This window comes from Adiantum capillus-veneris, chromosome 24, assembly GCF_014529385.1.
Source record: "Adiantum capillus-veneris isolate H3 chromosome 24, ASM1452938v2, whole genome shotgun sequence".
Classification (NCBI taxonomy): Eukaryota; Viridiplantae; Streptophyta; class Polypodiopsida; order Polypodiales; family Pteridaceae; genus Adiantum; species Adiantum capillus-veneris.
This window is the reverse complement of record NC_140954.1, coordinates 110532571-110558386: the sequence shown is the minus strand read 5'-3', so window position 1 is coordinate 110558386 and position 25816 is coordinate 110532571. Positions and strand designations below refer to the sequence as shown.

The following is a 25816-nucleotide window of genomic DNA, read 5'->3' as shown; positions in this document are numbered from 1 at the left end:
ATGTGTGCTACTGATGAGGATGATGTGATGAATCAGTTTTTGATGAATCTTGATGAGGAGTATTCAACAGCTGACAATTTGGAAGGTGTTTGTGTTGATGGAGAAGAGTTTTTTGGAGTTTTGAATACTGAAAGCCAATTTCCGAAAGCGGATATGAATTATTTAGGTTGTGAAGACAAGGATCTTCGATTTCAAATCCCTGAATTACTAGTTTTGATACCGAAGGTTCTTGATTTGCAGAGTTTCAAAATTCAGGTCCCTGATCCGCAGATTCTTGATTTGCAAAGAAGTTATGTACCTGAACTTGCTGAATTTCAAAGTCTTTTTCTTTCTCAAGTGAAGATGATCAATAATCTCTCATTCGAGCTAGAGAATGAGAGGCATTCAAGTATGGTTGCGGCAAATGAAGCGCTTTCCAAAATCAATCAACTTCAAGAAGAGAAGACATCATTGATGGCGGAGATTTCGCAGGTTCAAACTGAAGTTGACTTGCATATTTCTTACTGTTATGAAGTTCATGATGCTCTTAAGCAAGTTGTTTTGAACAAGGATAATCAAATTGAGGACTTGAAGCTTCAACTTACTCAAATCAAGAATGTGGAGTTTTCTTCAAATCTTGATGTTACAGAAGGTTTCTTGAATGATGATGTTGTTATCAATGATCTGTATGATGTTGGTTCTTTTACAAATTCAGTCAAGGATATTGGAAGTTCATTTGTTTTCAAGGAAGTTCACTTTCTTGATGATGTTCTTGATGATTTATACCAAATTTTTGATGTCAATGGTTTTGTTGATGCTGAGGAGATGGTTTTGACTGATGATTATGTAAGTATTTTGGAAGTTCCTAATGATGGTGAAGTGGATTTTCCTAAAGATGGTTCTACATTTCTATGTGATGTTGTTGATGAAGGAGATGATGTTGATATTCTTATATCTCATTGGTTTTATATCTTCATGCTTGATAAAATAAGGGAAGTTTTTCAAGGAGCAGAAGTCAAAAGTTTTGAGTTTCAGGGAGATATCACTGATTGGACAGTTTTGCAGCTACAAAGTGGATTTCTTTATGTTTTTGATAAGGGATGTGAGGAAGCCATCTTGGTGGTGTTTTTTATGTGTAAAGGAGAGTTCAATATGTTATTTTTAAGCCTTGAATCAAATCAGTTTGATGAAGAAGTAGATCAGTTTGATGAAGAAGCAGATCAATTTTGGTTTTTCTTGAATCAGCATTTTCAGGGAAATCAATTGATTTGGCATGTGGAGTCTAAATCAGGTCTTCAAGTGTTGCATCTACATGCAGAGATATTGGATGTGTTCAAGAGACAGTGTCTAATGGTTGCAAAGTTTACATCCTACCTTGAATCTTTCTTCATTCTTCTTGAAGGGGAAACTGACCCTGAACCTGACCCTGAACCCAAACCTAAACCTGCTACTACTGAATTTGGATATGTATTTGAATATGAAAATGGGCCTAAAGATCTGAAATCACTTGAAGAAGAGGAGATTTTTCTACTTTGTAGAAGGTATCTCAATTCAACAGTTGTGGAGAAAATGAAGACTGAAGTGATGGAGTACATGAAGGGAGTTTGGGAGAAAATGAAAGTCATGGTGTATGATGTGGTGAGTAAACCATATCAGATGTTTGCAGAGGAGGAGATGAAGGAGGAAAACTTGTTTATGGAGAAGCAGAATGTTGAACTGACACAGCAGTTCGAGACTTTGAAGGCAAAGTTGCAGCAGCAAGGAGCAAATCAACCTGACCAGGTGATTATTACTAACGATTCTGACATGTTTGCAGGGATTAAGGATGCAGCTACCATTCAGGAGCATGTTCCTGAAGATTCAGGGGGAGCAGTAATTGCAGGAAAAGATAAAGTTGTTGAAGTGAAGAATCTGGAGGTTGCTGGAGAGGAGCATAGCTTAAAGGATTTAGTTCAGAACATTGTGGCTGAGATACTTTCTCAGGAGACAGAGAGTGCTAAGGAAGCAGTTACAGTTCAAGTGGAGGAAGATTTTGAAGAGCCTGACAAAGAAGCTGTGACTGCAGCAACAATTTTACAGGGAATTGAAGCTAAAGATAAGCTGGTGGATGAATTTTTTGATCAAGGGATATTGTGGGTTCTCACAATGTTTGAGAAACATTGCCCACCAGGTGTGCCAGGTGTTAGTGCCTGATTTATCAGGGCTTTCAAGGTAGTCAGGCTATTACTTTTTGAAATGTAACTAAAACCTTTATCTTTGAACCTTAGGGATAAGTGAACATGGGTATTTTATATTTTGGGGAAGTTAGTTGTGTGGCTCGTGAATTCTCAGGATGAGAAGCAGTTATGTCTATGCCTATTGATGCAGTTGGCTCTCTCCTGCATTAGTTCTGTGTTTTCTGCTGTATTACTGAATAATGATGATGAATGGCACACTATTTTCCCTCTATCTATGATGTTACATACCTGTCTTCTTTGCAATATGGTGTTTGAAGTATGCAGTTTCCTGCTTCCTGTTTGATATGTACTGTATGTTAACTGCATTGGTTGTTTGTTATGGCAATGTGTGCCTAACAATCATGGTTCATCAACACATGATTCACTCTCTCTCAAACACCATTTCACACAGTAGAACAACACACACATCACATTAGACTCATTAGAAATGGTAGAAAGATAACTTTAGATTGAACAAACAAGACATCAAGATAAACATATAAAGTTGTTGACATGACTGAAGTGCCCCCTTGTATTACCGAAAAAACTGCTCTTGAACACCATGACCACCAATAGTTATAACTACCCAACCAAAATGCTCTTGGCATAACATCTGACTCAGCTATATCAGGCTTAGCAAAATATGACCTAACAATATTCTGACTCAGTAACTTGCAATTCTGCACTATCAGACTCAATATACACTATCTAGTCAACACATGGCGCATCCCGGTGGTGGATTTCATAGAAATCCGAATCGAATCCATACATCCCTAGATCACAAAAATAAAGACTAAAGCCAAAATGAGTCTAATACCTAAAAACACCATACTAGTGAATTTGGGAATTTCTCAATTCCCACTTTCAAAACAAGTTTAAGATTCAACCACGTGGCCAAATCTTAGCCAAAGTTTTGGGAGCATGGCTCGAAAGAGATTTTCAAGTACTACCTTGTGGATGGCTTTGGCCTTAAAAAACAATTTCAGATTTGTCTGTATGGACAAATATTCGAACATTAAAAATTTCCAAATTGGCTTTGAAGTCTCAAACTCTCTAATATGGTGTTTAAACTACATGCTCTTGCTCAGTCAACAGTGCCTTGAGCAGACATAGATGCTGCATTCACTCCTTTTCAGCTTCAAAAACAACAACCAATACTTCATGATCAACAACAATATAGTCAATTGGTACTTAAGGTCATCAACCATGCTCTCAGATACTTTCATAGCTGCATTTGCACTTTGATTCTTTGCAACTTCTTGCTTTGCCTCATCCACTACTGCTCCCTCTAATCCATCTCCATGTACTGAAACATGCTTCACCTGCCCAACGTCCTGTAATTTCGGATCTGACACCTGCTTCCCTTTCTCTTGCACTGGTCTCTCTAAAGACTCTCCTTGCTCTAGAAAATGTTGCACTTGATCTGTACCTTGCTTCTCCTCTTTTTCTCCCCTTCTACTTTTCCATTGAGGCCAAGAATGCCTCAAAAAGGGTTGTGTAAAAAATTGTGTAATTTTTTTTCCATTGAGGCCAAGAATGCCTCAAAAAGGGTTGTGTAAAAAATTGGTTAACTTGCTAATTAGCGAAGCCGTTGACGATCAAAACGGCTCTAAATTTGTCCGTTTTGGGTATTTAAAGAATATATATGTGATTTAAAGCCTATCTAAGTACACATATCAACATATAAAAAAAGATAATGTTTTCCAACTATTCCTTTGTGGTTCGCCTCAAAGTTTGCCGTTATTTAAGTGACTTGGCGGCAAATAGTTATTTCTCCCAATTTTAATGACTTCATTCCCTCCTCCTCCTCCTCCTCCTCTCTCTCTCTCTCTCTCTCTCTCTCTCTCTCTCTCATGACCTTTTGTATGACTCTTCTCACCTTCACAAGCTTTCCCTCTGCTCTTCTAAGGCTAATAGTTGTGCTAGTATTGTTAGTTCCATAATACATTTTATTCTATACTTTTCACTTCTTGCAATGAATAATACATCTTCCAAGAAGTTCAATCTGCAAGACAAGAAGCTTTATTGTACAATAGCTTGAATAAAAATAGATTGTGGGGCGAGTGATTAAAGTGAAAGTACCTTTTGCAACTCATCCTCAGTAATGTCTTTTCTAGTAGGAAGCTACACGTGGAGCCAACGCGGTGGAGCCCAAACAAAGCGATAGAAGGAGGTGTGGGAATACTTGAAGTGTTCCTATTGCGTGGTGCGAGATGTGAAAGGAGAATGCTAAAACTACTCCTATCTCATGGTGCAGGCGGACGGGAGGAATTGAGAGCATTTTAGGGTTGAAACATGCACATGGGGGTGGCAGGTAGCTTGTATCCATAGTAAAAAAAAAGATCATTGGTGCGACATGGCACCAAAGGACATATGCCATTGACACCAACAATAACTTGTACATACGTTCGGGTATATAAAACTTGAACACGTGTTCATTTTTCACCCACCACAAAACTCTCCCCCCCCTTGCTTTTCGAGCATTGCTTCAACCTCTCACCCTAGCCCTGCACATGAGGCGATAACAGTGCCTTGTACTTTCTGAAACCCCTATATTTGCTTCGTTTGGGCCAATCTCCTCACTCGGATCTTCTCTTACTCCCTACACAATGTGAGAGCGGTGGTTTTGGATTTTAAGAACCCGACCCTTCGCTTTGTTCATACCAACTGTTTCACTCGAGTCCCCTCGCTCCCCGCACAGTGCGATAGAAACTGTTTGATATTTCAAGAAGCCCCTTTGCTTTGTTCGAGATGCCTTCCCCATTCAGGACTCCCACCACAGTACATGATAGCGATGATTTGGGAATCCTAGAACCTCCCCCCTTGCTTTGTTCTAGCTGCTGGACTCTTCCCAGTGACATCCCTCATCATGCGACATATATGTTTTATAAGAAATACCTTCCTTGCTTCATTGAGGCAAGGCTACTCTGTGACACAACACCCCCACACTTCAATCTTCAACCCTCTCCTGCAAAGAAGCTCTTACTTTCTAGCTCTTGGTTTTCTCCCAGTTGTCTGTCATGTCTAGAAAATACTTGGTATCAATCAAATCCACAAGAAAAAAATCAAACTTAGCAAAGTCTAGACTATCCTACATTAAGCGAAATTAGAGGTAGTGACAATCTCACTACCCACTCTTTCACATTGTTTTAACTCTTCTCAATAACGTTAAGTAAAATGCTAGCTTTTACATGATGTAGAATTTGATGTTTTTTTACATCACCAATGCGCTCGAAACCCCCCAAAACCCCAAACATGTTTGGCTACATGCTCTATTTGGACACCCAAAGAGGCCACAGAAGGCCTCTCGAGTCACTTTCTCGCACGACACGATAGAGGAGGTAGTGACAATGTCACTACCCCCTCTATCACGCGTCATGCGAAAAAATGCCTCTAGAGTTTTTTTGGGTCATAACGGCCTCTCCAAATGTCCGAGCAAGGCATGTAGCCAATCATTTTTGAGGTTTTTGGGTGTTTCGGATGCAATCTGTGATGTCAAAAACATCAAATTCTGATCTATTTGAAAGTTATAGTTTTATTTTTTATGAGGTGATGAGATTTGATGTTTACCTATTAGACAATTATCACTTTTGAGGTAAAATTTTACCTTGTTTTGTTAGCATACAATAATGGTTCTCACTTAACCTTTTGTCATTACATAGATAAGGAGGTCCTTAGATTTATATTTCTAGCTTATCTGATAGCACCTTCTTATATGTCCTATAATGGTTAAATTTGAGTTGAACTCCAAGTCATCACTACCCTCCCTCGTGAGCCCAAATCACCACAACTAGATCAACCCAAACTAAAGAGTGAAAGGGTCTTTGAGGATTTAGGATCCCCCTATGCAAAAATAAAAGGTAAGAGGATCCCTCCCATTACCCCCTTTACTTCAAATAATGAGCCAAAGTCACCACTACCCTATCAAATGCCCAAACTACCACCATTAGATTAACCCAAAACAAAGAGGTGAAGGGTCTTTGAGGATCCAAGATCCTCCCATGCAAAAACAAAAGTGATTTTTCTTGTCAGATTACCTTATGCCACAAGAGGTGTACATTTTTGTTCACTTTGTCCATATGAACAGACATCCTCTCGCTAATATTTTTGTACACAGTCATTTAATATCAACCATTTGATTTTTAACTTTGTATCACGGTCTTGCTTAAATTGTATAGTATAGTAAATAGTGATAACATCAACAAGGTGAAAAAGACCTGTTTATAATTGCAAAATGTAATGAATACATTACGGGAGAAATCTACTTTAGCTTAAGCCCTTAAGCCCCTTTTGAAAGTGGCTCAAATGTAACTCTTTTTGGGGAAAGACATGTGATGCATGAAGTTGAATTCTCCATCCCTATGTAGCTCTACTCAAAGTAGTGTCATCAACTTTGAATGTATACTTGGGGGATGTGTGGGCTTCTACCGCATGTATCCAAGCAAGGGACTTGCCTACACTGTGTGCAGGGATTTCATTGACGTAATCACGATCGTGTGATTAGGTTAATAACTCTAGTAGTTACACAAGAAAATCACGTGATCACGTTAATTGTTAACGTGATCTTGATGGTGACTTGCAAAACCCAATAGAGCCGGTAGGCCCGTCGGGATTTTTCATTTTCCCGGCAAGCCCCGACAGGCTGTAGGGTTTTACAGGCGGGCCCGCCGGGCAAATGGGAAAGCCCGGCGGGCCAGACTGTATATAGTAAACCTCTTCTTACTTTGGCATTTTAACTAGGCAAATCCCTGGGGAGTATATCCGAGCGCCGGGTATAGTCATCTCCTCGTGAATTGACCTAATGTTACGGAGTCACAGGTCCTTTTCTTGGGCCGAACGTGATTCTTAATTCGGTAACTACTTCTAAAAATATTTAAATCCTTCACTCAAAGAAGATCCTCAGTGGGGGCGCCAAAAGGATGTGAGCGGGATGGAAACACACACAACACCTCTATAATCACCCAACACACACTCTTGGGATAATACACACAAACACTATGGGACACCACTCGGCTTAGAAAATCCACCTGGCCGAGAGAGGGAGCACACCGATGGAGTGAGAGGAGAGAAACTATCCATTTGTCCACTCAACACAAACACACACACACACACACACACACACACGTATTAAAATCAGCTCAAAGGAGGAATATTTCTGATGCTTAGATACAATTGAGCTTGGGCTGACACCAATGGGGCAAATAGCTCACACCATATGGATGAAATATGCCAAATATAATCACAAATTTGAGCAGAGGCTTCACTCTCACAAGAGAAACTTACACAAAAAATAGTAGGAAATAGTGAGAATTTTGGCAAAATGGACAGCTCCATTGCGTTCGAAATGGCCAAAAACCCTAGTCTACAATGTCAAAGTGCTTAAATTTGAGCTCGGATGAGCAGTTTATGGCCAAAACAGACTCCGAAAACAGCAAAAACTGAGTTGCGGCTATTCCTCCTCTTCTCTCCACGTTTTTTTTGGTTTTCTCAGGTTTTTCAATGTCCACACTTCACTTTATCCCTTGGGCACCTTTGACCTTTTGATTGACCTCAAACGGACCCCGAACATGCCAAAAAATGGCCACGCAGTGCATTTTTGTTACCCTTCTACATCTATCTGCACACCTGGCACTCAACTTTTCCCAATAATGCATCCCACAATCACGTGAAGTGGCCCCCAAATATAGTTCTTATGATGACCTTTCTGCATAATCATCACAAGAAAACATTCCCGTTGTGTCCTCACTTATCCATGTACAAGTGTTGATCCCATTCGACGCCACTGGATGCCATGTGACGCACCTGCTTACCTCATGGCGTGGAGCTACCCCACTATTCAGTATTGCCATGGTTTCTATATCATTATATCTCACTGGAAGGGTTTTGTTTCCTTCTTCCTCTTCGTAGTATTCTCCGACTTTGTTCATTGAAACGGATCTAATCTCTTTGTTAAATTATTTGTGTTTCAATTCTCCTAAATTTTTCACGATTAGCCCTGCTATCTCCACCTTTTCTAGAGTTTTCTATAGATAATTCCATAAAGATGGTCTGATTTTTAACAGTTCTCCTAAAGTAAGAGTGCATTGAATGGGTGTAGACATGATTGAATGGATGTTGTCTACCTGTAGGGTCTGTTTTTCTCTCTTTATCTGAGTGGTTTTACACACTATGGATTTGTCTTCGTTATCTCCCAAGTAAGAGGGTAGTGTTTTCAGAGTCATTGGTTTAAACATTCTGAAGCTTCAGAGCCGCAATCCCCAAATAAGGATTGTACATCCATGTCCATATCAGGAGGTAGATTGTCTAACCAAACTTCCTCTATAGGAGCTAACTTCAAAGTTAGGCTCCCATCATTAATCTCTCTAACTTTTTCCCAAAGTGTTCTGGCCAGTCTTCTTCTACGAACGGAATTCCATCTAAGGCATTTTCACTGTCAGGCACTATGAGTTCTGGCTCTTTAGTTTCAAGGTGGGGTTCTATCACCACTTTGTATTTCTCTTTACTGGTTCCTACCACAATCTCCTCAAGTTTTGCTATACTCTCGATCTTGGGTTTTTGTTTTTTCAGCATCTCTTGAGTAATTCTTACCAGATTTTGATAAGCTTCAAGCTTAGCTGCTTCCATATCTGGAGAAGTATAGTTTTTCAATTTGTTCTCCATGTTTTGGCCCGCTTTAAGTCCCACTTGGTAAGCTTCCAAGGTTGCATTGATTGGCTCAAAAATTTTGTCTACCAAAATTGATCCTCCAGATTTCACTGTAATTTCCTTGATTTCACTTCCAATTTCTTTCATTTTTTCCTGGAATAGTTTTTTGGCTTTCTTCTTGATTTCAGTCCTTTGTTTTTGTTTTCTCATTTCATACCTTTGGCTTTTGCTTCTCTTGGTCTTTTGAGAGGAAATTTTTGTATTCTCCAATTCATAAGAGGAGTTATGTTGCTTTTTCTTAGCCTAGGCTATGGTGATTACCTTGATTGGAACAATAGGTTCACTCTCAGATGAGCTACTAGGTATCACTTGGACTACGTTCACTATCCTTGTTTAAAGGATTTTTTGGACAATCTTTAGGAAGTGTCCTCCCTTTTTGCAACATTGTACACAAAAAGCTTCAACTGGCTTAATGCTCTTGTCAGGCTCTGGGCATTCATTTTTCTAGTGATCATCAACACCACAATTATGATAGTTTCTAGTCCTAGGCTTAATCATGGGTCTTACCATCAGAGTTCTAATACCTTTATTAGCTACATAGTACATCAGTGCAAGTTATAGTGTAGTATAAGTAACAGGTTCTTCCATTGGTGGTGGATGTGGATTATACCAATCTCCTTCTACCATTATTGTAGATGGACTAGGCTCAACATATGGTGTAACATGCACTAGTGCTTGTTCATCTATGACTCCCTCTGAATGCATGTACTTACATGTACTGCATTATGTCCAGGATATGGAGATTTTTGACCCAACACGAGTTGAGGTCTTTCCTTAACCCATCGATGGTCTTTGAGCTGGGGCCATATTAGGCTGATATCTGTACATGGATTGTCCTTATGGACTCATAGGCACGTATTGAACATTCCCATCATACTTTGGTTGATAATAGCACTCATTGGTCTCATGGTTGGTCCATTTACCCTCGATTGCATACCATTTATGCGGCCTAATTGGTTGTCCCTGTTGAGGTATCCTTTGCCCTGGTCCCCTTATAGGTGCTTTTTGAATGTTATTCATCATTTCATTCATCCTTTTGAGCATGTCTTCTATGGCTATAAGCGGTGCTACAACAACCGTTCCCACTTGTGCTGGTTTGGTAGATGTTGTTTTCTAACTTAGATTATCCTTAGGGACATCTTCTTCATTGAAAATATCACAATTGTCTCCTAAGACGATAACATCTGACACACATATGTTTTCTGGCTTTACAATATAGCATGAAGTTCTTTGTTTAGCAGTCCCTCTAGAAACAATGATACTAATATTTCTTCTACAGGTATTTCTAGTTCCGGGCATCTTGCAATATATTGTTTCATTCTAGTTGCACAATCCCTAACAGACTCACCTTGTTTTTGTTTGAAGCCATAGATTTGAGCTCCAGTATTACGTTTGATCCCCGTTTTGGAACATGCAGCTACAAATCCTTGAGCTAATGTATTTAAGTCCATGATTGACCTGGTGGAATGTTTTGGAACCATGTAAGTGCTTTTCCTTCTAATGTCATTCCAAATTCCTCAAATTGAGTATGGAAATCAAATATGCGTGCTGCTCTTAGCACTTGCTAAAAGCTTGCTAAGTGGTCATATGGATCCTCAGATCCACTGTATTTTCTGACCCATTTTTGAAAATTAGCTGGTCTGACACGTCTATTTGGTTCAACTCCAGGTCTCCTGGAAGTTGGTCTTGTCTCGAGTCCTTCAAACCAGTCTGTTGGAAATAGTGACTCATGTAGCCCTGGACTGGCTTTACTATCACCTGGTTTTCTTTGTGATGAGGCAGTTTTGGGTTTTTCAACGTTGCTCTCAAAAGATCTCTCATGGAGTTCCTCTCTTGGAATAGTTTCTGGTCCTTGGCCCATCCTTGGCCCAATATCCAATCTCTTATGGAGTACCCTTCGTATTTGGTTTGTTCCACCTCCTCAGGACTCATCATAACAAAGTTTTTGTTATAACAATCCCTAAATAGGTAGGTTGGTAGATCTGTTGAACCCTTGTCTTTAATTTTGAAGATATAGATGATCTTCAAGGGTGTTAACTATCTTGATTTGGCATGTGAAGTCCATAGAAGATCTTTGACGTTTCTATCCTCCCAACAATAGACTCCGATCCTAGAATTATCCGTGCTAAGCCGTTTCAAAGGCTTCAAATCAATTGGATCGTATCCCTCGAATTCTAAAGTTGGCGGTCCTTCTTTTGCTTCCATATCTGGAATTATGGTATCTACTTCTAACCCCCATTTGTCTATCACATTAGAGTTTTCAACTTGTAAATACTGAGTTCCGTTTTTATGCATATACATTTTTCCTTGTTTGTTTGCCCTGATTTCCTCTTCAAAATCCATGTCATGGTCATCAATGCGAATGGCATACTCTTCATTAGGATCCAGGTAAACCTGAGCTCCATGGCCATTAGTCTTATAAAAGCGAGTATGTGCTTATACCGCACTGTCGTTCTGGTTCTTGAATGAGTCGAATAGAATGACATTTCAGATGTTGATTCTGAAAAAGTGTCTGAGACTTCTTCAAAGATAGTGTCCAAGTGATCGCCTTGATTCACACTCTCTTAGCGGTCTCTCCAAATATGCCTTGGTTTGCTAGTAAACGACCAAATCTAAGGTTCAAATAGACTTGTGAAGCCCTGGATAGAGTACTTACCGTCGGATTGACTTGTTATCAGTTTCTTCCACTTGACTTGATTGCAACTCCTGTCAAGCTTTCAATTCCTTGTCTGCATCCTGATTTTTGTATTAATTTTAATCAAGTTAGCTATTCTTTCATAAAGACTGTACAATTTTTGCTAACTATTGTGACTGCTCTATGTGTATCTCTTCAATTTGAGCTAAGTGAGTCAGCAATTGAGACTTTCAGATTCTACTTTTTCAAAAAGCCAAAGGACTAATCTGCAACCTGAAAACTGAGTGAACATGTACAAATTTGGATCCAATTGAACCCAAAATTGACCGGTGACCTTGTATTATGTTGTTGTAACACTGTACAAGCTTAAAAGTCCAAAATTCTGTCTCTGTGCATCAGAAGTAAATAATTGTGATTATTTACTTTTCTAAAATTTTTACACTTTTTGGCCCGTTTTGCCAAGTATTCAACTTGTTAAAGTCTCTGGACAAGTTTCACTGAGTTTGAATAAAATTTGTTCAAGTTATCAACTATTTCGTGTCCGAAGACTCAATTTTCGAGAATCTGGCTTAAGTCTCACTTTTGTGATCCAAATTTCACCAAATTTGATTTGTGTGGTCTACTTGATATACTTGACCTTGTGGTATACTCAAATGTGCAAAAATATCCAAATTTGTAGCAGATGTAAATAATCGCGATTATTTACTTCCGATAAATTTTTGCATCTTTTTGGTCAACAGAGCATGTACACTTGGTTAACACTTCAATATAAACCTATGGGTCAAGTTTCACTGAGTTTGAACAAAATTTTCCCAATTCACACTCAAGTGCTCAACAATTAGTACACATTTCATTTTTTACCAAGGTTTTGGTCAGTTTGGTGATCCAAATTCTATGGGCCTTTACAAAAGATGTTTGTACACACGCATAGAGTCTCTGGTATCAAACTTGGTCACTTTTGAGCTGAAAGTAAATAATCATGATTATTTACTTTTGGCCCAAAATGAGCACTTTTTTCAACTTTTGCAGTGGATAGTCTTTTTATGATCTATTTTAAGCCTCTGAGTCAAGTCAAAACTTAATTTGGCATAAAATGTCAAGAAAAAGTAAATAATCTGAGTTTTTGCAAACTCTTGAAAATTTACCTCAAATGCGTGCTTAAGCTTACCCATTGGTTTGTACAACTTTTAAAGCAATGGTTGATAGTCTTTTGGTGTTGTTTCAAGCCGTAGACCTGAAATTCTGCAACTTCACATAAACAACTCACAATTGATTCTTTTGGAGTGAGCAATGTTTTGAGATCCCACCTCGATTCTACTTACCTTACTCCTAGATTCTACTGCAATGGGATTGTGGAAAGTGTCCACAAACACTTTTTTTCTTGTTTTTTATGGTTTTCTGAGCCTTTATCTTAAGACTTGTCTTGTCCATCAATCATTCTTAAAATCCTAATCTAATCATACAATCTTATATTCCTAAAAGGTACTTAGCAAGTACAACCTACTTCCAACTTACTTCTACACAGCCAAAGGCAACAATCTTAAGCTATGTGATTTTAAAAAGAAATTTTTGACTCTGGGTGATCCTAGAGGAAGTTAAAGGATAACTACACAAAACACTCGTGTTTTCCCCTAGTTTAGGTCTCTTCGATCCGTGTAGCGGCGCCAAATGTGGGACGGCTGTCTAACCTCACTCCTATCTTATTGCAGACATAGCGAGAACCACGAATATAATTGTCAATCCATGGGATGAAGCTAACTCGACTAGTGCATAGAGGCTACAAAAGGTTTTCAATCTCCTGGAAAACATTAAACAGCTCCCATCTAACCCAAGCTACCCTCAAATGACAAAAATCACCAAAAGCTAGTTGTTAATCGGCAAACAAATCATAACCGTTACAGCATCAAATGACATCCAAACGTTACGAAACTTCTAGGAATGTTTATAAGACCTAAGCACACATGCTTATGGTCGCAAATATCACTTTTGGTCAAGTACAAAAATCACAATTATTAACAGCAGGGAGATTTTGACCTAGTCGTTTTTGACCGAGAATGCATCTAAATGCTTAGCAATGATGCCCCAATACCCCGCCTATACTTATTTTATGATTTTGAAACTTAAATTTCTACTTATGATGAAATTAGGTCACGGGTCAGCGATGCCAAAAGCTACGGATTACCATGAGATGTTTACGTCAATGCGTAGAGCTCTTACCTGCGGTTGCAACGCAACAGACAACACTGCAATGTGACTACCGGGAAGGGAGTAGGAAACACGAGAAGGAGAGAAGTGAGCGTCGTTAGCTCACGCTGTGTTTCTATTATCCAAACTTATAAAATACTTACAAAAATTGGCTTTTATACCTTAGCCAAGGTTTTGGTGGTCAAAACTAATAATCTGGGAGCTCTAACTAAAGACAAGTTGATACAATCTGAAAGCTTGTAGCCCTGGCTCATCAATTACACTGTTTAGTTGGAAAGTAGGAGCTACAACATTCCCGATCTATAAAAATAATAGTGTTTTTACAATAAAAGCTCCGAAAAATGTTATCCGAGTTAGCTTGCTGCCGGCTCCCACTTTGCCCTAAGCGGTTTTGCACACGCCTTGCACGACTCCGTACCCACCTAGCAAGCCCTCCTGCACACCGTAACCACCATCCTCCCCCAAAAATTTCATGAGCATGAACAAAACTTGAGTGGTGAGAGGTGACCATACCCTCTTTTTTCCCCAAAATAACCTTGCTTAGATACCAATATGTAAGAAACCTTGGAGACTGCCTGTTGGGACATTTTCCTCTCTACCACCCTTAATATAGACCCTATGACTCATAGTTCTTGTCCATTTGGATTGCTAGTCCTCATTCCAAGCTGACTTGGCCCTTTGCCTAGGTCCATGACCCCTAGGGTTGCCCTTGGACTTACATAAATTGTTGGGAACCTACCTCTAATTTATACGCTTATCCAGCTTTTTGGAAAAAACCCCTCCCCTGCACTTGCATGGTATGTAAGTTTTTCATGGTCAATCCCTTGAGAGATCATGTAACTCAAGATTTTGTTGAGTTATAAGGATTTCAATGTGGCAGGGAGATTTCCATTTCGGGTATGTTTTGGCTTGTGTTCTGAAGTTAGAGTGCATTCACATGCAAGAACACAAAGAATTGAGTTTCTGTAAATCTCCCATTTGGTGTAGCAAGAAGCTCGGTTGGTACTACAATTTCTATAGCTACTATAAAGTAGTGTAAAGTGCTACATTGAGTGTATATATGCATAGTGTGGTCACAAGTTGTGATGGATACATGCTATTTTTGGTTCACTGTGGACCTTTTGTGTAAAATTTTGATCTTCTACAAACATGAGTCTAACAATGATGGAATCAATTGTATTTCCAATGAGAAGCTAGACAAGAGTAGCTTCCATGCTTGGAAGTTCTCAATGACCAATTTCTTAATGGGTAATGTGTGAGGCCTTAGACTCTAAAACCTAGATCTCCTCCCAGCCTCTTCCTCCTTTTATAGGAAACCCCCAAGCTGTAGTTACTCCCCCCTTGGAGAAGTGTTTTTGTCTTTGAAACAAAAGTGAAAGTTTTCTTCTTAAGGACAATTATGTTTTCCCAAGTGGCGCCTTCTTTAGGTTGGTTTTTCCCCTTGACGATGCACAATTATGTTTTCCCAAGTGGCGCCTTCTTTAGGTCGGTTTTTCCCCTTGACGATGCACATGATGATGTGTACATAAATCTTGTTAGTCAAGAATGCACTCAAGTTCATGCAGCTCGGTTGGAGGTTCAATGAAATCAACCAAAAAAATTGGTCAACGACATTGTCGTCCCTATGCAAACATTTACGTAAATAACTTACATGAAAAATTGGATGAATATGATAGTGCAGAGGTAAATAGAGTTTCTAAACCATTGTCAAAGAATCTAATACGTACTTTTAGATTCATTGGAATTTAACTATGAAAGGATCAAGGAGAATATAGGTTGTGCCGAGCTGATTTCTTTATAGAAATACACATTAAAAATGCTATAATCATGCACATAATTCAACGAGAATACCCAATAAATGTTAAAATTGATGAAGACTTGAATGGTTGGAGCCGGAGGTCCATAGCCAAAGGACTTGTATTGTAATCCTCTCAAAAGAGAGCTTTGGTAAAATGCATGTTTGTGCTCTTGCAAAGCCTTTCTTGAATCAAGAAGATGGTGTTCTTCAAGATTCCATGGTATAACCGTCCTTCTCAAACCATAAACACCCTAGTAGCGAGAAAGGAACTGAGGGGAAAGAGGAAGATGAGGGTGAAAAGAAGTATTTCTCAAGCAAGAGAATGGATTCTTTAAATACATTTTCTCATGGGCAAACTCTCAGCATAGCTTAGTATAATAGAATAGTAGAGATGGAGAAGAACTTTCATTGGGTTGAATTTGTATCCATTGCCTAGAGCTCCCATGAGAGAGAGAGAGAGAGAGAGAGAGAGAGAGAGAGAGAGAGAGAGAGAGAGAGAGAGAGAGAGAGAGAGAGAGAGAGAGAGAGAGAGAGATTCCATTATCTTCCTCATAGGTCAAATATGACCTATGGGACCATGAAAATGTGTACAATAGAGGCTCCTCTATCTAAGAGGGTACAATGTCTGCAATGACACATATAAATGTGGTGGGGGGAGGGGCTAGGGGGTGATACAAAAAAATTGCAAAAAAAATTGCTTCTGGGTAGGGGTGGCTAAGGGAGGAGGAGGGGGATGTCAGGTGGGTTTCTGTGCTCAAAACTCCTTAATGATGGCTCTACCACCCCGATAGATGGCGTACTTTAACCTGCGGCCCGTGCATCTAGTACCTTTTGCAACTCTTGCTTCTTTATCTTGTATATGGCAGGGTTAGACCCTTGCTAATCCATATGGTTGTGCCCTTGAGAAGATGCATTTGCTTTAAGAGTTCCATGCGGTCCTCTTTGGTCTTGAAACAAGGCTCCCTTGGTTGGTGTGGGGATCCCAATCGACAAATTCCATGGTGGGAATGTCAAACTTGACTAGTTGGATAGCCTTCTTGAGCTTGGTTAGGGTAGTACAAAAAATTTCATTCTCCTCCCACCAGGAGGAGGGCAAGCCATCGATGCGTACGGTCAACACAAGGTATTCCTGACGATGACGCTCTTGTAGGCACTCCTCCACTTTGAAGGGGATGGTGGCAATATTTGCTTGGATTTGGGTGGCTAGTGAAGCCACATTCTGGGTGAATTTGTGCTCTACTTATTTGGCCTTTTCTAGGATGCAGTTAGTGTGTTCTAGCTTCTGAGATTTGAGCAATTGAAGGCACGCTTCGAGGGTAGCAAGATACGTTTTGAGTTCACCATTCTTGTTCTTCAATTCCTTGACTTGGGCTTGGTGGTCGAGCATGTCTACCTTGGGGGTAAACCACAAATGATTGAGTCTTTCCCGATGTTGAGGGTGCACCACCAATGTTCTTGACATCATTGGTTTTGGCCATCGTTGCTTTAACCATATATAGGGTTTTCTTGGGTGGGAACTTCTATAAACAGAGGTCGTTAATACTACTGCCAACAGAGGCCGTTATAATTGAGATCCAAAATCAACTTGCAGGCAATTGGGTTGCTGCTACGTGCATCAACAGAGGCTGGTAACATTGAGCTCGGGATTGGATGTGCAGAGATTGCTACATGAGTAGATTTTGCAGTGTTGCTACTGGGCTAGGGGGTTGCAAGGTGCAAAGTACTTCTATCAGGCATACAGAATGGGGGGGTTTCCTCAACAAAGTGGGCAAAGCTATGGAGTAGCCATGGGAGGCTAGGTGTCACCCTTGCACCCAGTGGCTGTAGGTGATTGTTAGGGTTCAAAGGAAGAGAGAGAGAGAGAGAGAGAGAGAGAGAGAGAGAGAGAGAGAGAGAGAGAGAGAGAGAGAGAGAGAGAGAGAGAGAGAGAGAGAGAGAACTTGCTTTGCCAAGTTAGGCACTTGAGAGTGTGTGTGAGAGGATCAAGAAGAGCCAAAAATCCCACAATACCCTCCTTATATGCTTGTGCAACTAGACTTGAATTAGAATCCTTCACACTTGACCAATCGGGTGGGAACACCTCATAGTGCAACTCTAGCATGCCACACACTTGTCCTAAATTTCCTTGCATGATAGAACTTGCTCCCCCTTCTTGGGACTTGTCTTGGCAAGTGGAGACACCACACACACTCACACACACTTGCTAAGTTGACACAAAGCAAGCATGTGCTACTTTGGACATGTGGCCTCGTCAAGCCTAGTAATCAAAGATTTTTCTTTTCCATATTTTCTCACAATTTTACATACAGAAGGGTGTTGGAAAAATGATCTTGAAAAATGTTTTACAGATTGAATAGGAAAATGGTCCATTCTATTGGCAAAAAATTCACAGATAAGGGGTTTTATAAATAGTCCTTGATTGCATAGGTTTTACATATAGTGACCCCCCGAGCTTGAGCTTAGTACAATCACTTTCTATTTTTAGACTCCTATAATTGCTCTCGATCATCTCCTTTGTCCTATGCCTTTGATCAAAGCCAAGGATTTCACTGACTTGATCACAACCGTGTGATTACGTTAATAACATCAAAAATTACACAAGAAAAAGATGCGATCAAGTTAATTGTTAACGTAATCCTGATGATGACCTGCAAAAACCAATAGAATCGATTATCCCGCTAGGTATAAACATGTTCCCTTAGGGCCCGAGTTTTTATATTTTCATGGTGGGCTCGCCGGATAAAGGACGTTGCCCAATGAGCCTGTAGGGAAAATAAAAAAACCCGATGGGCATAATTATATAAAGTAAAACACTTTCTAATCGTGGTGCTTTGACTAGGCAAATCCCTGGGGAGTGTATCTGAGCATCGGGTACAATCATCTCCTTGTGAATTGACCTAAGGTTACAAAGTCACAGGTCCTTTTTTGGGTTGAACGTGATTCTTAATTTGGTGACCACTTCTAAAAATATTTAAATCCTTCATCGAACATAAAGGTACAAAACCAAAACAATTGAGAATTTAGAGAGTCATGCTCATTGCAACAACGAAGCCATTGGTCCATAAAAGGTCTGAAGTTGGTTTAGAAGATAATCATATGTAAATGACGAGTCGATAGTCAAGGATGCCTTATACTACTGTACTGGGTTCATAAAGATCGTTGAAATCTTGGATTTTTCACCATCATAGATTTGAGTGTCACTGCACAATGTAAGAGCTATAATCCTTAATTGGGTGAAAATAACTTTTATATATTGAATTAGATGCATAAGGAGGCTACAATCCTTGAATGGGTATAAGTAGTTCTTAATTGTGTGATTGTATTGAAGATTGCATTGCTTTGTTTTATGCATTGGTTCATATAGGGAGTGCATTATGTATAATGAAAGATTGTTAGTGCATGACATGACCAATCATAGATATTATTGCTTTCATCTATGTTTTGGAAATAATTAGCATTGTTTTAGTGGATAAGTTGATTATTCTTTGTAGCATTTGAAAATAGATGTGTCTTATTGTTTGCAAATCGAAGAGGATGTATAAATAATCATCATATTTATGATTGCATTGACAAATTCATAGCATTGTTGTACTCATAATGTTGTGTAGAGAGTGCATTGCAATGTGTATATTTTCTCACAACGGGTTAATTTTATTTACGAGTTAATCGACTTGTGTTTTTTGGCTAAAGGTGATGCTTTTTTGAGTTTATATAAGCATGGAGCTCTCATATATGTACGCTCTCTATGGTGGCGTTGAGGTAGGTGAAATAAGTACCAAGAGAAGGAGAGAGAAGAAGGATTAGACAAAGAGAGAAAAACATACTTGTGGAATAGAGATAGGATAGGGGTGTGAGAGTACCGACAAAGAGAGAGAGAGAGAGAGAGAGAGAGAGAGAGAGAGAGAGAGAGAGAGAGAGAGAGAGAGAGAGAGAGGGTGTGTAAGGGATAGAGAGAGAGAAAATACCAAAGTAGAGGCAATAACCAAAAGAGAAAATCATTTGCACAATAGTCAAATTGTTGTTTGTATAATGATAGAGCATAATATTCAGAGTGCATATATCAAGCATATATTCTTGTACACTCCACTAAAGCAGTTAGTGATGGTCACTCATGGCACTACTAGATGTTTTTCAAGATTTGGGACTACTCATGGAACTAGCATATGTTTTTTGAGAATTGAAGCCTCTCATGGCACTAACACATGCCTGTGAGACCCTGCGCCACTCATGGCACTATCAGATGCAGCTTTTCGAGACCATGCTGCTTCAGCCTATATAATGATATAGAGTCAAGCAGCATATGCAACACAAGTGACTCTATTGTGCCAATCAAGAGAGTTTTCTTTATTCCCCTATTCTTATCACAATGCCTATAGGGTATCCAACGACGTTTTAAAGCAAATAAGACCTTACTTGCTTCTGTGCAGTAGCCCAATGCTCACAGGAAGAAGAAAATACATACACAAAAAAATATGTGTTGGTATATCATTGTGCACACCAATCCAAAGATTGCCAAGCTTTTGTTTAGCTTTGTATACATGAAACCATGACTACGTTTCCAAACATGATCAACACCAAAAAGCATGATTATATTGACAAGCTATCAAAATTTTGGAAGCATAATGGCGTGAAAATACAAACCAAAAAAATCTCCATTCCATATTTACTTCCATGCAGCAGCCCAATGATCACGGGAAGAAGAATTACATACGCAAAAAATATGTGTTGGTATATTACTTTGGTAAATCCAAAGCTCTCATCTAACTTCTGTCGAGCATAATAAACAGGAAATCATGAGTACATTGATAAAGATGGTCAATGCCAACAACATGTCTTCAATCAAACCAAAAAAGTGGCACCCAAACACCATAGTCATACGTGGTCCCATACATATCATAGACTAAAAAACATCATAGACGATACAATGTAGATGTCAATAAAGGGCAATGTGATCTGGGTTCATATTGTTGACAGTTGGTGCTATATGCATCAACTGCTAGGATAGCACTTACACATGGAGCCTTGAAGCATGAAAGATGTTGCTGAAAGACCCGTGGATCACTATCTATGCACATGCAGTGTCTAGACAACTCAGCACAAACATAGCCCAAGCCATCACATCCAGAAAAGATATCAACAATGTAGGTGTGTTTCGCAGTAAATGTCCGTACGAGCCAGCTGAAAAAAAGAAAAGAAGCATGCACATTTTTACTTTACCTAACATAGTCTAACAAGACATAGTAGGAAGCATATCTTCTTACCGAAAGAAGTCAAGGCTACACTCGGTGGCACCCCTAAGAGCACGTCCTCCAATGTACTCTTTGTCAGCACGCTCCACTAGTATTTTGGACTTGGCATTGAAAGAGTTGTTGTCCATGCTCTCTCCATTTCGTCGATCGTAGATAGGACGTTGACCCTTATGATAAAACAATCATAGCAATAGTGTTTCCACCTACAAATTACAATTAGAATTTGATCTAATTGAAGAAAACAATAAGAATGCGTTTTCAATCAGTAAATAACTTTACTTACTCTCTCAATCTCAATGGTCTTTTGCACATAACCATCAGGGGATCAAAATAAGGATGATGTGCATCATTTTGAATCCCATCTCAATGGCATGGCCAGACACAATGCCAAAGTGATCAGTGGAGCTTAAGGTGATGTACCACCCATTGTCTGCCACATACTTAGAAGCTATTATGGCCACTTTCTTACTCAATTTTTGAGAAAATTGATTCCATGGAGGGATCTACATAATACGCATTGTTAATTTATTTAAAGTTCCAAAATTGTCATAAACTAGAGGTGCCCATTGAGGTTTTGAAGAATGTATACCTCGTTCTCCGAAAACTTTTCAACTTTGATTTTTTTTTGAAAAATACGCAAACAAAAGAGAGGCCACTTACTTCATTGCTCTTTTCCCCATCTACATTGACTGAATATAGAAAATCCAAGATCCTGCATACAATCAAACACATGTATTTCAGACATTCACAACACACACCACACATAGTCAATCTTTCTTCTCACATGTATTTACCATTTCTCATCATTGAGAGAAATTTTGTAAACATCTATCATGTTGCCAATAACGGTCACATCATAATCTATGGAAGGAACTGCATAATTTGAAAATAAAATATTTCATCAAGACTTGTTGAGTAGACAGAAAGTGTAGGCTAGATATCTTTACAAGCAAGTTTACCTTCCAATCGTTTCTTTATAGAGGAGATTATACTAGTGTTTACTCTTTTTGAAGAGGTGGATTTCTTGGAAGCCGAGCGAATCTCCTCAATTCCCTCTTCATTTCTTTCAAGAATGTGCTCTAAAGTAAACAAGGATATGTTTCTCTCACAAATATAGTCTAAATAATATGAGCACTTTAACAATTTTTTACTTTTTATAAATGCCAAAAAATGACCTTTATATAAGTTTCCTTCGTTGCGTGGGGAGGTGCCTCGAGTGTAATCTAGCCACCAAGGGTAATAGTCATTTTCCCTAGCAAGCAAACCATGATCTCTCATCCATAACGGATACATACACTCCTCAGAAGAGAGGTCCCTCCAACTTTCAACAACAATTGGCAACTTCTCCAACAAAGTTTGTTCATAAAGATGAATTAGCTATCTACATAAAATGCATTTAAGTTTATTTGAGCTCGTTTACCCAATTAATTATTTATAATACAAACTCTAAGTGTAAAACAGAATATCAACAATAAATATATCAATTGTATTACCTAAATAATGCTCTCCTCCAATATTCCATGAGCTCTAGAATTTTTTCATCCGACTCTTTTGTGTTGAGCTTACTCCAAAGCTCCATAAAAGATTTATCAATGTGCTCCCTCAACCAATGATGTAACCGTGCTTCAAAGCCCTTCGACAATTCATTAATCATTTTCCCTTTGATCCTTAAGCATTGCTTCAAGATACTTCCCCAATACCATTCTTTACCCAAGTACATTCTAAATTTCATGGCACTAATATAACGCTCAGAAGTAACATCATCTACACTGCAATGCATCAAAGAGTACAATATTTCCTTTTTCCTATAGAGAAAACAATAAACAACCATAAATGCATTGATTCATTTGATGATTTCATGTGAATTTTTGGACCAAGGATTATTACCTCTCCGGTAATATTTTAGAAGTTGCCAAAGAGTGGACCTTGTCTCTTGTAAGGCCCACCTAATCCTTTTCTCGTACCCAATTGAAGTTGAATAACAAAGAGAAGAACCTTTAGCCATTGGCGGGGTTGGCAATGGCCAACATCTATGTTGAATTTGCACCAAATAAAATCCAATAAATTTTGTAAACTTACAATTTTATAATCTAATCAGTAGAATCCAAATTAAATGTCAACTTACAATTTTGTAGAAATTCAAACATGAATGGTGAGAAGAGAAAGTGTTTACCTTATAAGCCCTTGCTTTGAATATTTTTTCTACTCTTCTTCGAGCAAACATTTCCTTTTCTGGCAATGAGGAATTGATGGATCATTGATCTCTTTCATCTCTTTGATAAGAGACATGTCAAACTCTTCCTTTTGTAGAGCAAAAATAAAAAAAAGTAAGATTTTACAAAATGATGCCTAGCTTTAGAAATTACATAAAAAGTATATTGTAAGGTAAAAAAGTATACCTTCCATATGAGGATTTCCAATAATAGAGCAGGAGTGTTGTACCAACTCCCTTTAGATGCCTTCTTCTTGCAAGCAAGTTCTACCTCTATCCATCGAATCCAATCTTGGGGAAAGTCTTTCATTAGAGAATCTTTGCTTGCCACGGCTAGTTTTTGGAACAAGAAGATTTCCTGACCAAAATTTGTGCTCACAGTGGTTCTACCAATCCTAAACCACAATATCTTAAATTAGATAGCAAGAGAATGACATTGACATAGTAATAGTAATATTTTAAAACACAACAAATGAGCCTACTTATTTTGAGAGCGCAGAGCTAGCATAAGCTCTCCCTCTGCACTTCTATCAACATGGACAAATTGACACTTCACAGAACAATATCTCCACCTTATCATTGAAAACTCTACGACAACAAAAGGGTAGATTAGGTAGCATAGAGTAATACAAGACAACCTTATATTAAACAAAAAAAAAATCACTTACGCGTTTTTATCAAGCGCATCCAAGTCTTCAAGCGGTGATTGCCATCCCAAACAAATATTCCCCCCCCCCCCCCCCCCCCCCCCCCTTAAGTCTTCCCACTCAAGAGGAAGGGAATTATCAAAATCATCACTAATTTCTCGCCAAATAGGCCCCCGTTCTTCTTTGTCCAAGTCAAAAACATAATGTTGATCATGGCCAGGCTTCTTAAATGACACAAGAAATGGAGCTCCAAGCACACTGTATCCAGACATCTCAAACCTTTTCACTAAGCCCTCACTGCCTGGACCCACCACTCTAATGTCTTCATTTTCCTACAATCTGTATAGAGGACTGTGAGGAGGTTTCCCACCTCTTTTTACAATAAAACCCTCTACAATCTCCTCCAATATGCGACCACGAACATCCTTTCCAAACACTGTAGGATGATCAATAGGTTAAGCAACAATTGTTTTTGCTTCAGACACGCTTTGGGCCACTACTCCACCTTGTGTAGCATGAATATCTATGAGCTCCTCTTCTTCATGCACATCACCCGATATATCCTCTTCTTCATGCACATCACCAAATATATCCTCCTTCTGACAGACATTGGAAGATCGTGCATTGGCCCTATGTCCTGTAGTGCCAGACCTTAATGTGTATCCTACTCCTAAAATCAAAAAACAATAAGACCACAACTAGCTTAGTATATAGTGACAAATAAAAAAAAAGAACTTACTTTGAGAGATACCTGTCCTACCACGTTTAGATAGTGTATGAACCATAATCTATCAACTATAATCAATAAATAACAAAAGTATTCTTAGCAAGGACAATTCAAATAGAAAATTCAAAATTTTGACAGCATAATGGCATAAAATGCAAATTTAGAAAAATCCCATTCCGTACTGGCTTTCGTGTAGCACCACAATGCTCATGGGAAGAAACAAATACAAGACCACTTCGACATATGTATAGCTCTGCACTTCGATATGTGTCAATGGGTGTGTGTACTACAACAAGTGTTCTGTGTTTTTGTGTGTATGCAAATGCATGATTGTAAGTGTCTTTGTGTGTGAGTATGCATGATTGTATTTGTGTCAGGTATTATTGTGTGGTTGTGTGTGTATGCAAGTGTTTATGTGTGTGTATGCAATGGTATTTGTGTGTGTGTATTACAACAAGTTTATTTGTGTTTGTGTTTGTGTTTGTAGTATGCAAATGCATAAGTGTGTTTGCGTGTGAGTATGCATTATTGTATTTGCATCATGTGTTACTGTGTGCTTGTGTGTGTGAATGCAAGTGTGTATGTGTGTGTGTGTGTGTGTGTGTGTGTGCATGCTTGTATTGAGGAAATGTGTTATGTGTGTGTCTGTATGTGTGTGTGTGTGTATGCATTTCCACCATAGGAGCTTCCAATGGAGCCCCAATGGAGCTACAAATGGAGCTCCTCCATGCCTTGAAAGGCATGGTGAGAAGGCAGTGCACGTGCTGCTTTCTCGCCATGTCTTTCAAGGCATGGAGGAGCTCCATTGGGGTTCCATTGGAATCTCCTATGGCGGACCTACACACGCGCACGTGCGCACGCGCACACACACACACACACACACACACACACACACACACACATGAAAATAGCCGATTGGTGCAAGACTTCACACACACACACACACACACACACACACACACACACACACACACACACACACACACACACACACACACACACACACACACACACACACACACACACACACACACACACACACACACACACCCATTTGTGTGAGTATAAAATGCACCCCCCCCCCCCCCCCCCCCCCATACACACCCACCCACCCACACACACACACCCTGAGTACCTTCTTCTTCTCCTACTTCTTCTTCACAGCAAAACAGGCTCCTTCACTTTCACTTGAGTTCATTTCACTTTACATGTATTATATTTATAAAATATATACATTAAATCACTAAATATGTATTATATTTATAAATTATATACAATAAACACTTATAATGAGTATATAATTAAACAAATTGAACACATAACGATTATATATTTCAAGTATAAAACTTTTGGTTTTTGCATTCTTCTGGTTTTGTGATATAATCGGTATAGTGGAATAGTAGAATAGAAGTATCAATACCAGTGCTACTAGCACCAGTACTG

At 39.1% G+C, this 25816-nt stretch overlaps 1 pseudogene; it reads right to left on the bottom strand.

Annotated features, from left to right (window-relative positions):
• Positions 1-3283: 3283 nt before the first annotated feature.
• Positions 3284-24431, bottom strand: LOC147426948 (uncharacterized; annotated as a pseudogene).
• Between the last annotated feature and the right edge of the window lie 1385 nt (positions 24432-25816).